General features: G+C 40.4%; 1 long non-coding RNA gene across 1 annotated transcript in view; it reads left to right on the top strand.

Annotated features, from left to right (window-relative positions):
• Positions 1-14060, top strand: part of LOC107206489 — a 66047-nt gene extending 51987 nt beyond the window's left edge. Inside the window, exons 3-4 of the long non-coding RNA XR_001522432.1 lie at positions 8991-9137; positions 13491-14060. This is a non-coding gene — a long non-coding RNA (uncharacterized LOC107206489). The remainder of the gene's footprint in view (positions 1-8990; positions 9138-13490) is intronic.
• Positions 14061-14537: the final 477 nt, after the last annotated feature.

The following is a 14537-nucleotide window of genomic DNA, read 5'->3' as shown; positions in this document are numbered from 1 at the left end:
ACATGGTGGAGTGCAGCCCTGATGTGTTTGGGACCTCTCCAATATTGCTTAAGAGAGAGCTTGTGCTGTGAGGAGGGTTTTCTGCTTTTTGGCAGGGTCACCACCCCAGTCAGACTGCCCTGGTCAGCAGGGCTGGATGGCAGGTTGCAATGAGATGCTGTTCCACCAAATGCTGGCAAAGTGAATCAGAGAGAAATAATAACACTCTGTTTTTCTTGTGATGTTAAGTTATGCTCGCTTAATGTATTCAGAGTATGATTAACCCTATGGTTTTAGAGAACAAACCAGATAAATATGTATCATAGAAGGATGGAATGGCTTGGGTTGAAAGGGACCTCAAAGGCCACTTAATTCCAACTCCTCTGTCTTGAGCAGGGACACCTTCCCCTAGACCAGGCTGTGTATAAATGTATATTAGGCCCTCAAGTCAAGGAGGCATCTGCAGTGCTGTGCTTTAAGGGATAGCCCATGGGATATGGGATGAACTGGAGTGTTCTGAGCAAGGTCAAACACAACAATAAATTGAAGAAGTCAGCGCCCATTAAGAAGCACAAAACAATGCAGACTTAGGGGACGCATGTGTTCGCATTTTTGTGTCTTACTGGCAGACAAAGGAGCTGGACTGCAAAATGTTTCTGTTGTATCTACTTTGTTCCCCTTTACAGTTCTCCACAGGGTGTCAGGGAAGCTGCTGGTGAGAGAGCTCCAGGTGCTGCTGTTGCTGGGAGGGGATTTGTGCTGCAGAGATGCAGGCAGCACTCGCTGGTGGGCACAGGACTGGCCAGAGAGGAGCATCCTCAGCTTGGCTAACGAGCACCAACTAAAACATTAAAAACCTGACCCAATGTAACCCAGCATGGGCACAAAGGGTAGAAATCACAGGTGAGGAGCAAAAGGACAAAAGATTTTGAAGTAGCCGCTTATGCAAATAAAGCAAAAGCCTTTCACTTGCCTATGTTAACCTTGAAGAAATTAGCATTTAATTTCTATAATTAGCCTTCCACGCGCTCCAAGGAAGCGAGAGTACACTTACACGCTCATTCCTGTTTCTTTTAAATCTTGAAGGCTTTGCCACTCGGTTGCTAAGGGGAAGCAAAGATTGGAGTTGGAGAGGAACAAAAAGCAGAACTTGCTCCCAGGTGTTGGTGAATCATCAGGGAATGGTGGTTTTTAATAATGTCTAAAGGAAGGCATAGGGGAAGTGTGTGGGTGTAAATTTAGTTTTCCTGAAAGGTGCAGAGCTGACAGAGCAGGGACTGCTGTCCAGTGAGTGCAGAGGACCAGAGGGGACAGGGATGGTGCCGTGTACGTGTCCTCCCTGCTGGTCCTGAGCATCAGACCAGTACTTGGTGTTCCTTTGGGAAGTGATGGCCTGAAGGGAGCCTGTGCAGCACAGAGAAGAGAGATTTTTTAAGAAAACAGGTCATGCCATGGAAGCATGAAGTCATAAATCTTAAGAAAATTGATCAAGGGTTTCCATTTCCTTTATTTAAAAACCAGGAAGATACTAGGTGGAGCAGTAAGCTAATGAATAAAAAGATGAGGATTGGAAGGAATTCTCCCACATATGTTGATGATAACTGGGTCTGTGGAATAAACCTAGGGACTTTTATGCCATGAATTTCCAAAGTTAGTACTGTTTCTTAAGTGTATATTTCAATATTTGCACCATAGATCTGATCCTGAGAGTTGCATTTTTAGTCCTGTGGCTGAAATTCCCCTGTCAGCAATTGATTCAGATGAAATGTTGAAATTCAAATATGTGCAGCAATCCACAGATCAAAGATTGTGCATGAAAACCTTAGCAAACAGCTAAGAAAAAAAAATCCTGTACTCTGCTTGTAGGTAGCTGGCAAACAAGAAGAGCTGGGGGGTGGAGAATGTCTGGAGCAGTTTACTATGAAATATCTACTGGGATGTAGTTTGTCATCTGTGGCTGAACATTATAAAGTGCTGCTGCAGCTCTGCCAATAAAACACTGATGGTGGAATTGCTGCCCAGCTGGAGCTCTCTCAGAAAACAGATATAATTATTTAGATTCTGTAGTCTTTGGACATTGTTCATGTCAACAAAGACATCCCACAATTATTAGGTGCCAGGTGATGTATGTAACAGTTCTGTAAGGGGTTCACACCTTCCTGATGTTCTCTCAGCAGTGTCTGCCATGAGCTTGGAATGATTTTATTCCAGATCAGAAGAGCTGAGCTGACTTCAGCCCTTGCCAGGGGTTGGGTGCACCACCTTCCAAGCTGTGTTCAGCCACCATTGCAGCCTCCTGCTCCATGCACTGTGCCATGCAGGCTCTTTTCCTCAGGAAGAGGTTTTCCTTACATCCACTCAGTCCTTTTTTGTGGATGCTGGGGCTTGATCCAGCTGGTGGTAGCACCCAACACACATATCTTCCTGGGATACCTTCTCTGCACCAACCTCCCCACAGAAAGGACTGAAGGAAGATGAGAATGGTTCATTAGGAGAACTGGAATTCAGGTGCTACACAAAATCAAATAATCAAGCAAGATAAAGGACAATAGTCAAATGAGAAGTCTTCAGGATGGTCCTCTCTTTTTAAACATCCCCCACAAAAAAATTGATATTCTATATTCTATTGACTGTGCCAAGCCATCACTTGGAGACAGAAGTGGTATCCTTTCATCTAGAAGGAACTAAAAGAATTAAACAGTAGCCAAATGTCAGCTTGGTTAGTCAATAATATTGCCTCTGACTTTCTCCTGATACTCAAATACTGCAAAACTTTGCAGAGGAGATTATTTTCTGCCCTGTTTGTTTGGGGATTTTGGAGCCTTGTTCTTTCACTTGCACACAGTGGATGACCTTGTCTTTGTCCTTCTGTTCTGCAGCAGATAAACTTCACAGCTTTTAATACCTGTTAGGGTTTTAGTGTGGTGTGCAAGCTTTCCTCTTGTGGTATGACTGCTATAAAAAGTGTCTTCCATTTTGAAATATTCTGTTAGATTAAGGATTTAAAAACAGAAAATCACTTTCTTCTCTTTTTAATGTTTTTTTTTGGTATGATTTCCTCACACCACCACTCCTCTCCACTGAGTCAAGACTCCACTGAATATGTTACTAGTATTTCATCTTGGTTCTCTGAACATTGTAACTGAGTGTGATGAAGCTCCAGAAGGTTGTTGATTATTTTTGTTAGTGTCTAGAAGCTCATCAGTGAGCTGCCTGGCTCAGAGCTGGAAATGGAGCCATTCCTTATAAAAACCTTTTAGGAGGGAGAGGTGTGAGAGCAGAGTCATTCCTCCACATTCTAATATCAGAGATGAGAAGCTGTTTGTCTCGCTTGCTCCTGCTTCTAACAGTCCTGCATATTTCAGATAAGTAAGTAATCTAGGACTAGAAATGTTACCTGTTAATTCCATCTGAAATCAATGAGGTTGACTGAAGCTGTATAATCCAGAAAAGCAGGAAGTTACTGGTGCTTGATTATTTATTTTTTTTTTGCTATCCCCTGCAAACAAACACAAAGCCTGATGATTCAGTGCATCTGCAGTTTCAGAGAAATGTGTTGGAGATTAGAAAGGGAAAACAACATTATACTGCTATGCAAAGCCTGCAGCAGGCAGGAATATATTCTCACACTTTGTCTGGGACATAAAGAGGTAAAAACTAAGCAATACCTCACCTTGTCACCTTGGATAAATTTGATCTGTTCAAAAACAGGGGTAAATTTAACAATAGGTAGGGCTATTTGATGTTCATTATGATAAAGATCTCAAAAAAGAAAGAGTTCATAGTTAGACACTTTATTCACTTCTTCTTGTGATTCCTTGAAAATTTAGGAATAGATTATCTAGAGAATGTGACTGGTATTTTCTTGCTTCTTTCTTCCTTTGCCTTTTAAAAGCAGAGCATGTGGGAGTGTAGGAAAAAATACCTTCCAGTTTCTCAGGCATTATTTCCCTCAAGATTATTATGACAATATCCTGGCAGTATTTTTGTATATGTGTATATATGCACCTTGAATTGAAAACACCAACAAAACCTAAACTAAAAACAGAATCTAAAACTCCAGGCACTTGTTAAATCTAAGCTAAATTCCCTGCTGGGCCTGTGTTGGGAAGAGAAACAGTGGAGCACTGCTTGGAGGGCAGCGTGACAGCGAAGTCACTTGGAGCTGACAGAACTCTGTGCTTTTAAAAGCTCTGAGAAAGCAGCAGTAACGTGTAGCACAAGCAAGTTGCTGTACACTTGCTGGTTGTGTTCATGCTGTTCTGTCAAAAGGGCCCATCTGTGTCCTAAAAACCAAGATCTCTGGCTGTCTCCTTCATGAATCCTTTGGCATACCCTCCTAGCTGCTTCCCCTGGGAAGTTCAAGATATTCTCAAGACATTCAGAGCATTTAGAAAAGGACACACTTGTTTGTCTTGGGTTGCAATGCAAGATGGAGCCAAAAGTATGTATATTCTACTACCAGCTGTTAAAACCAGGTGGGGCAGTGTTCTTTATCTCTTCCCCACCCATCCTCCCTCCAGGGGGATCTCTCCTGTTCATGGGCCATTGAGTCTCACTGCAGGACTGATAAAATGACATCATCCCATTGGGAGATGCTCCACCCAGGGGGAGGAGCCCAGCATTCCTACCTGGATATAATCTGAGACTGGGAACATCACAGGTGCCTTTCTCTACTGGATTCCCAGAGGAAATACCAGACCCATCTACACCACTGGACCTTCAGAGGAAAACTACACCCTTCCACAGGATCACTGCTTCAAGAGAACCAAATCTGTCACTGCAGGGGGACTGCAGCCACCTTTTAATGGACAGCTACCAACACCCTGACCAACAGGGTGTCAGGTTGTATCCCAGCTCTGTCAGTGGTGTCTTTGGTACTACTGCATTTTTATTTTAATTTTCCTAGTAAAGAACTGTTATTCCTATTCCCATATCCTTGCCTGAGAGCCCCTTGATTTCAAGGTTATAATAAATGGGAGGTGGGGGGTTACATTTTCCATTTCAAGGGAGGTTCCTGTGTTCCTTAGCAGGAAGATGGCTTTTCAAACCAAAACAATATTCTATAGCATTTTCTTTCCTTCAGTCTTGTTCTGGTCACAGGCATTGTACCAAACCATGTGTCTTGACCCTTGCTGCCACTGAGTACCTCTCTCACAGGTCTTCTATAAGAACAGCTTCTGACCTCTAAATCACAGCTACAGGCATCACTATTACTGTTATTGTTATTATTGTCATTATTATTATTATTTTATTGTTGTTATTGTTACCATTTTGTTGTTATTATTATTTTATTGATATTATTATTATTTTATTTTTGTTGTTACTATTAATGTGGTGACACCACATGCTGAGGCCCCAGGCTGGTTACCTGCAGTGTGGGCACAGGACCTGCTCTTGACTCCTCCATTTTTCATCCCTACTTTAGGAGCTGTGAGCTGGGGAGAAGTTCCTGGCAGCCACAAGTCCAGGGCTGAGGGACTTCAGGGACATTTTGCTGTTGCAGAGCTGCTTCAAGATAGAGGAGAGGGCCCAATTTGTGACCTCCCCAGCCACCATTTTTGGGGATTAGAGTTATTTGCTCTTTGGCAGTGCCCAACTACTGACTGTAAGAAGGAGAATCTTCTTCAAAGGTGTCCTCAGGCAGAAGAGCTCCATTTGGAGGCAGCAGCTGTGAGATTTTGCTTTGGTCTGTAGCGGTCCTGGAGCTAGATTATGTTAATATGGGTGAATTTACAGTCCTGGACTCCTGTGCAAGGGAGCTGATTGTCTTCCTTAGCTGTGAAACAGCCCAGAGTAAAGACTTCTGGCAGGGCAGCTCTGAGAAGGAAAAATGTAACAGAGAAATGAAAGTATTGAGTAGGTGGCTGTTGGGTTGATTGCTAAAAGCTCTGATTTACAGGCTCAGGTGCTTGGCTACAAAAAAGCCTTGGCTATTTGCCTGTCCCAAGGATAAAAGTGTGGGGTCAGTTTCATTTGAGCTAAGCTTTTTTAGCCATCTAAGCTATTGCATCTGGCATTAGTGCACTGGCCCATACAGAGAAAGAACTGACTCTCATCCTGCTTTAAAATTCAGATCAATAAAAATTAAGCCCCTGCAGTAGTCTTCTTTTTGTTTTCTTTTTACTTAGCTCTACTGGAAGGACTTGGAGGATTAATTTCTCATATGGCTTCTTTCTATTCAGGTGCAAATGAGCAGAACCAGTGACTGCATGTGTTGAGTTCTCTATCTTTTGAAGCTGAAGCAGCAGGATTGGAACTTTTTCTGGAAGCTGTGTGTCGGGACAGTCAGAAGCCTTGTGGTTATAATATGAATGATGAGGAAACTGCTATGTCACCCATGTGGTTACAAGTTTAGGCCAGGCCAAATGCCCAAAATTTGCTCTATTTTGGGCTCCCTCCAAGCTGCAATGAGAAATTTTTTTCGTCCTATCTCCCTGATTTGATTTCAGTGGTGGATTTGTAAATCTGCAGGACCAGAAGGAGAATTACTGGCTGGCTGTTCTGACCTCCTCCTCAATAAAATTAATAATGTCTCCCAATCAAAACACTTACAAGAACTAAAGTAAACCATTATTTTAAAAAGTAAAACTAAATAATCCCGTCTTCAATTAAAAATTACCTAAAATGGTGAATCCACTGGTTTAAAGCTTGGGAAATGAGTAGTCAGTCCAAAATTTCAATATCCTTGGGATTTAACCAGGTTTTTAAAGCTAGTTTTTACAAGCCTACTTTCAAGGTTTGATAAAAAAAGCCTCACAACTCCCACCACAAAGTTCTGCTAGACTTACTATCTACTTTCAGTCTTCAAAGCGTGCGTGGGTGGTGATTGATGTAGATGTATTGCAGAGTGAATATAATTGTCAAAAATGTTAAAGCTCTTCGAATTCTCTCTTTCTATAGAAAAATGAATCTACTTATTTTCTTTGCCATGAAATGCCAAAGTTGGTATTCAGTTGTCTTGTTTATGGAGAATGAGAATCAACACATGTTGTTTTGTTAAGTTTGGGTCTGATTCCCACAGTAAATGTGTTGTGGTTTGTCCAGAACTGGAATAATCTTCCTTGCTGAAAACAAATACAGATTCATATCTTGTTCATATATGTAAGATGATTTGTAGGTGCATTGCTCACACCTTTTTTAATTTGTATTTTAAATGTAATATCTAGTGCACACTTAAAATATGTAACTGCTAATTCTCCAGGAGAAATCTTTACCCCATTTTTTTCTGTAAGGCTGAAATTTATTGCCATTATTTTCCCTTACATTAAGCAGAAGGTTTTATTCTCTACAAAGCAGTGCTATATGACACATCATCGAGGCGTTGCACCATTTTGTCACCTACTTTTATGGATACTGAGACTTACAGCCCTGTTTGTGGCAGGCACCCACAGACACCTCCCAGGGACATGGTCCATGCCCTGATTACAAACAGAGCAGACAGAACCAGTGCAGAGTGAAGCAGCTTGTCTGGGATCACAGAGGAGATCAAGAAGAGAGCTGGGAGCAGAAGACAGTCATCCTGCCATGCCAGGCCAGGCTGTGTGACTTCTTGTGATCTTTAAATCTGAGCCTTTCCAAAAAGTTGAAGAGCACTCTATTAAGAACAAAACTTTGCTGGCAAAGCAGTGAATCAGGTGGTCTCTGACAGTGGCAGCTAAGCAGCACTGTTATGATAGCTAATTATTATCAAAGTGAACAAAACTCCAGTATAAATTAATATTGTTTTAAATGTTTAAATGCTGACCTTGCAGCAGTGGCCGTGGCAGTTCAGGGTCTGAAGGTATCATTTCCAGAGTTACCTGCAGAGCTGTCTGGCTGCCAGCTGATGATTGTTTTTCTTGCAAACCCTTTTGTGCGTATATAGGAAAACATTGTTTGAGAAAATTTGGAACAACACTTTACTGATTTCTCCGTGTATCATAGGAAATGTGTGAAGGCACGAAAATAGCTGCCACCAGAGCACTGCACTCATCCCTCCCTGCTTAGCTCAGGCTTGTGTGGGAAGTTAAGCTACAATAACAACAGGCTCCACCTGTGGGTATCACTGCAGCTCCTTTACCTGCAGGGAGAATGATGAATTTGGAACAGCAGCATCTTTTTGTGCTCTTTGTCTTGACCTGAAGGAAGCTGTACAATAAATTAGCAAATTGCCACAGCTTCAAAGTGAGAATTTTACCTACCCTGAAATATACCCTTTTTTAGCTAGGTATTTAAATATATATTTTTCTTGAAGCAGGGAATAAATGAGAGAATCAGAATTTTGTTTTATTACATTATAACTGGATAGAAAATGAAAGATTTTGGTAAATTTGGGATTCTAGAATCTGAATGGACGTTACAAAAGAAAAAACTGGATGTGAGGCAATCCTGTAGATTGCAAATACTGGGAAAAAGAAGTAGCAAAGGCCATAGACTTTTGGGAACAGAAATCACGTAATTGTTAGGTTTGACCTTGTATATTAAGTTGTGAAGGTGAAGGCAAGAGCTAGGCTTCTGAATTTAAATAGACACAATTTCCCCAGAATGAGGGAATTGATGGGCATATATAATTGGATGATGCTACTGCAGGGTCACAGTGGAGGCGGGGAGGTCAGCTTGAAGGTAAGACTGCAGCAGCTAATGGCTCAGCAGAACCTGTTATTTCTGGAAATAAATATTTAGAGGGGCTGGAATGACTCTGTATAATAAAGAAATTATGCATGTAAGCTATGAAAGAAAGCAATGCTTGTGAAGATTTTGGGAGGGTTACGTGGAGAGTGGTCAGAGACAAAAAGTGACTTAAAAGAGGGAGGAAAAGAGAAAATTTTACATACAGTCCACAAAATCAGTTAAAAAAATCATTTTGTACTCTGGAAATACCAGTAGGAAGGGGTGGTATGTAGATTGGTTACTGCATATTTAAATATAGATTGAAATGTGTTTGTTACAACCATAATTGCTAAGGAGTCTTTGAAACAAAGGGACAGGGAAATCCTGATTTATTTTTTTTTCTCACTTATTTGGACTAGACTGCAAGGATCCTGGGAAAATGATTGTACATTCACATCATGCCATCATCTAAGTACATGGAAAATGCTTTTATAGGATGCTGAAGATTTGCCACCAAACTACAAGGGCTTTACATCGCATCTCCAACAATCTCTGTCACTAACAAGGTACAGTTAAACTTTGGGTTTCTCTGAAGCATTTTGTCTCCTTCTCTTTTCCTTTGTGATTATTTTTTCTTGTGTTTCCTCCTTGATTTTGGTGTTTGCTGCAATGTGGTGTCGTTGGGGGTGCTTCAATTTTAGTTTTGATCAACAAGCTTATGACAATGTCTTTTCCAAAGGAGGGTGTGTCCTCCATGAATATTATAGTGTTTTGTTGTTTTACTGTACCAAAAATTATTTGGGGGTTGTGGGGTGGATTTCAGAAGAACTTTAAATGAGATTTTAATGGTCACCAGAACTTATAGGTTCTTAATGGAATATTTTGTGAGGTGATTGTGATTTATTCTCTGAAGGACCTCTGGAAATTCAGCTCCCTCCTCTAATTAAGGATGGATTACTTCAGGTTGCTCAGGGCCTTGTCAAATACGGTTCCAAACATCTCCAAGTGTAGAGACTCCAGTTTGGGCAGCTCATTTCAGAGTTTCACTAAACTCACAGAGAAAAGATGTTTTTATTTTCTTTATCTTCCTTTTTTGGTTGGTTTTTTTTTTTTTAGGTTTTTTTCAGTTTTTTTTTTAAGAGGTGGTTGTGGTTTATGCACCCAGTCTCTAGCTGGAATTACCATCTTATCCATTTTTTCTTGTCCTATATGCAGCATCAAGAAATATCTAGCATTAAATGCTGCTAGTAACTGAACAAGATGTTTGTTTTTCTGAATATATTTACAGCGAGGGAAGTGTCCTCTTTCCACCTGCAATTTTAAGTGTGGAAACACCAAGAAATCTGGTCATGACCAGGCAGTTGTGGCAGTGACAACTTCTCCATGGTTTATTTCTGTTTCACAGTATTTGGTATCACAGGTAAATTGTTTTATATCTCAAGAACTCTGTCTAGAGAAATGCCAAAACAAAGCAAGGGTAAATTGTATATGGAAACGTGGCCTTCCAAATGCATTTTCACTTCTCCCAGTGGTGGCAGCTGAGACATCAGGAATTTTTTATATTTCAAGTCCCTCTTAGGCTTGTCAAATAATCCAGTATTTTCTAGATTTAAAGCATTTCAATTTTAAATCCAAAGTCCTTTTGAGTAAGAGGGTACCTATGTACAATATCCAGTAGACATTGGTATGTAATTTCAGTGTGCTCTTAAGAGTAAGTTATCAATTAGGCTACCATAATATTCATAACTGCATAATTTAGACCTGTTAAGCTCTGAATGCAGAGATCTTTTTTTCCTTAAAATTGTATTCTAGCTTGTAATTAGTGTCTTGCAACAATGGAAAGATTTTTTTCTTTTCTCACCCTAAAATCAATTTTTTCTTCCAGTCTACTTATAAATAAGTGAAGTTTGTTAAAAATGTGGCATTTGCACCCAGTTTCTGGGGAAGACGTGGGACATGAGATACACATTTGGAAAAATCTCAAGATTGCAGGTGAACAATTACACACAGGGAGATGTTGGAGGGATCTCAAGGCAGAGAAATGGCAGCTGTGTGGGAAATTGTATATATCTGGATGCATTCACTGTGGAATTGACTGCAAAGATAAGAAATTAAGGCAGTCACTCTGTGTTCCTGATGACAGCCATTATCAGCACCCTTCTTTCTCAAGTTGCTGAAGCACTGTATTAGCAAAGCTTTTTTTATTAATTTATTTTCACCATCATTTATTTGATCTGTTCTGGTTTTATTCTTAAGAGGAAACAAAGGAGATGGAATTTCAAAGATTCTTCTGTGGTAAGTGAGGGATGAGGCTGGGATTAAGAAAAGAAACCAGTCAGGACAGTGTCAGGTTTCTCCACTGCTGGTGTGTTTTCCTACTGCCTTCCCCTTGCTTTGCACAGTAGCTCAAGGGAATGCTGGTTTGTTGACTCTGGCTGGTAGGATCCATGTTCAGCTTCAAGTCTTCACTGAGGTTCAGTTATTCTTTTAGTGCTCTATAAGCAGAATCTTGAAGCTGAATTTCTTGAGTTTGTTCAGTGTGTTGCACCTGGCAGAAACATCCAAACATAGTCCACTTCAAATGGATTTATCTTCTTGTTGGTTAAAGCTGTACTAATCACAAGATGAGTGTACTCAGGTGGGTTCAATGCTTTTTGAACCAGTGTGAAATCAGATTTAGAGTCAACACTTTGCTCTTTAGCCCTTCCACAGCCCTCCTCAGTCACCTGGCTGACAACAAATTTTATCCTCAAGTTTGCTGTGGGGGAATGACTCCTTCACTGGTGCCCGTGACAGGAATCTTCCAGCATGTAAAACATTGTGTTTTGCCTCCAGGTGCAGCACTGCACACATCCTCAGGCCTTGAAAGGGGACACTGTTCCTCTCTCAAAGCCTTTCTCTGTGCTGTCCCATGTGAGGGAGGTTTTAGGGGTTTTAAGCCCCTGAAGGTGAGCAGCACAGCCAGCTGGGGTGGTCTCATCCCACAGAGCTGTGTTGGGAAGCAGCACTGACCTGCACCAGCTGAGGATGTGACCAAGCTCTTCCAAAGCCTAACCTCGTTAACACAGCAGCAAATGCACTCATTGTGACTAAATCTCCTTCTTCTCAAGTAAACATATGCTGAGGTTTGTGCATTATCACTTTGAAATAAGATTTTCCCAACTTTGCTAATTAGCAGCGTTGCCCAAACAGAGAGAAACATATGGCTCGTGCCATGCTGACTTGAAGCCTTTGGAGTTCCACTGGAGAATAATTAAAGTGATTTTGATTTACTGGCATGATGAAGTACAAGCCACTCTCATTTGGCCTTGTGTCTAGAAGCTCTGAGACAATAAGGCACCTTAGCAGGAGAGCTGTAATAATTAACACGAGCCAGATTGTTATTATTGAGGTAGCTTTGTTGCCGTTAACAATCATTTGTAATTATAAAGAGGCTTTACATAATTCCTGCTAAAATCTCATGTTTACCTGTGGCTAGAACCTCATGGTTAGTTCAATTTATTTTAGACTGAATGCTTGAGAGATTGCAATGTTTTAATTTTACTTGAAATCATGTAGCTGGTTATAATGAAAACACTCTCCTGTCAAATGAAATCCTTTGTGTTTTTTTCCTGATAACACCAAGGAACATGCTGTCCAGTGCAGGTTTGGGGAGGTATATATTTATCTCCATGTTTTCTTGCTGAAAACAGATGTGCATGGAAAGTGCATATTTCTTTACTGAACAAGTGAAAAATTTTAAAACTAAAATTTTGACTAAAATATTCAAAACCAGGTCAACATCTCCCCTGGAAATCAGACAAGGGGAGATGCTGATATACATAAAAACTCAGCTCCTTCCTAGGAAAAAATTAAGGCAGGATTTTTATCAGAATGGATGATTCACTCTGTGCTTCTGATGCTCACCAAGAACTGGAAATAAGTGATCTTATTTGCACATCATTGTAAATTTTACTCCTCAGATGGCTGCTTAACAAAAGGTGTGTCATCTCCTGCAGGTTACTTAATATAAAGACAAATTCCTCTGAATAATTTGAAATTAAACTGTGCAATGTGAGCAGTGGATGTCATAAATGCACACTGCTTATAAATATACACCTCTTAGAAAATGCAGAATAAATAATTGATGCCAAAACCTTTGTTCAGAGGCAAAGGCTGTGAAAACCATGAAATGGGAAGAGCTTGAGCTTCTTGACTGGGACTCTTGCCAGTTAATTTTCCAAATGGGGTTCTCTGGACTCTGTTTAATGCAAGCTTCTAGAGATGCATCTGAAATCTGCATCTGAAATCTGCATCTGAAGCTGCACAAGCTGAAACCAAAGGCAAGCCATGGTTTGGTTTGCATTCAGGATGAAATCTCAGGTGCTTGGCAGGCTCTGGTGAAGCTGAACGAGTGGAAGGAGCCAGCTATGTTCATGAACATGGTCAGGTACAGTCTGATGGGGACAGCTCCTCTTGAAGGCTTCATCCTGCCCTGCAACTGAAATTGCTTTTTTAAAGTTTTGAAGTTAAAATAGTTTGACTTTTTCTCCCAGGAAGTGTATCCAAATTGTGTCATCTGAGCTACAGAACTCGCTTGATGCTATAAATGGGCCTTTAGGAGGCTTTTGAAAGTTTGAAACAACTGACTCTTTAAACCTGATTTCTCTTAATTAATAGTAGAAGGTTTCTTGGCTTTAGATACTGAAACTTCTAAACTGGTGTAAAAATCTTACCTCATAAGTGGAAAACTGATTTTATTTCTGTAAATTACTGAATGTTTAATGTGTCCCTTTTAGAAAACAGATGGAAATATGCACTTTGGGAATGTTCCTCTCTAATGCAGATGAGTGACTTTAAGTACTGTAGAACTGTCCTTTTATTTTTGGTGGTAGAGGAAGTATACTCATATCTAAGGTTTTCTTGTTTTATCTTACCAGGGCCAAATTCTGTGTTGGAAAGAGCTCCTTCTGTTTTTCTTGGCCTAACCCACTCTGCACAGATGTCACCTCCCTGCTTTTGACCAGACCACAGAAGTCAGGAAAGCAATTTCTTCCCCATCCTTGCTGGCATCCTCAGGAGGCAGGTTCCTTAGGACTCTGATGTGAGACAGAAATGGAAACAGGATTTTGCTGGAGTGGGATGCTTCGTGTTTGAGGAAGTCAAGGTTAATCTGTGCCTGAAGAATCAGGAAAACTTGTATTTTGTATGGGCAGTGCCAATGCAGCTCCCTGCTCTGGTGGAGGGCACAAAAGAGACTTTGGCACCTAAGTAATTTATGATTAGTTGAAAACTGTTGTGTTTCACTGCTCACATGTGTTCTCCTCAAGAAGAGACTGTAAAATTGATCTGAGGCCCAAACTAAGAGTGAATCTTTTTCTCTCTCAAAGAGCAAAGCTCTCTTTCAAAAATGTGACGCAGGAGTTGCCATGGAAAAATACATTGAGCCAATCATTCATGATTTATTTATAGCAATTAGAATGCTCATCCCAAGATCCAATAGTAACTTTGATTTAAAAAAAAAATAAAAATCATCCAGACAAAAGATCGAAGCACGTAAATTGTTGGGAACACTTGTGAGCCTGTATGGTTAATATATTATTTAAAAAATTGACTATGTATGTTCCTGGACAGGGCTTTGAAGTGTAAGTGCTGCTGATATTTGCTTCTATATTTCTGCTGCTAATAATGTTATTGCTGTTGTCCTATACTTACCATCTGTTCAGTGCCTATTTAATGGGAATAGTAAATAGCAGTTCAAAGTAAGATTTTTCTTCTAATCATCTCTTTTGGAAAACATTTGTGTAAAATTGAATGCTTTGGAGAAATCTGTACACCTGTATCTTGCTGGAAACATGGTGCTCAAGATCCTTACAACTGGATAAACTTGTCTGTGGTGCATTGAATACTACAGGCAGTGAATGCCTCTCTTCTGATTGTTTTAAATTGCATTTAGTGAGAAACCTTTTTTTTTTTTTTTTGATGAA

The sequence above is a fragment of the Parus major genome, chromosome 5 (assembly GCF_001522545.3).
Source record: "Parus major isolate Abel chromosome 5, Parus_major1.1, whole genome shotgun sequence".
In the NCBI taxonomy this organism is placed as follows: Eukaryota; Metazoa; Chordata; class Aves; order Passeriformes; family Paridae; genus Parus; species Parus major.
Note: the sequence above shows the minus strand (reverse complement) of the source record. Positions and strands in the feature narration are given on the sequence as shown.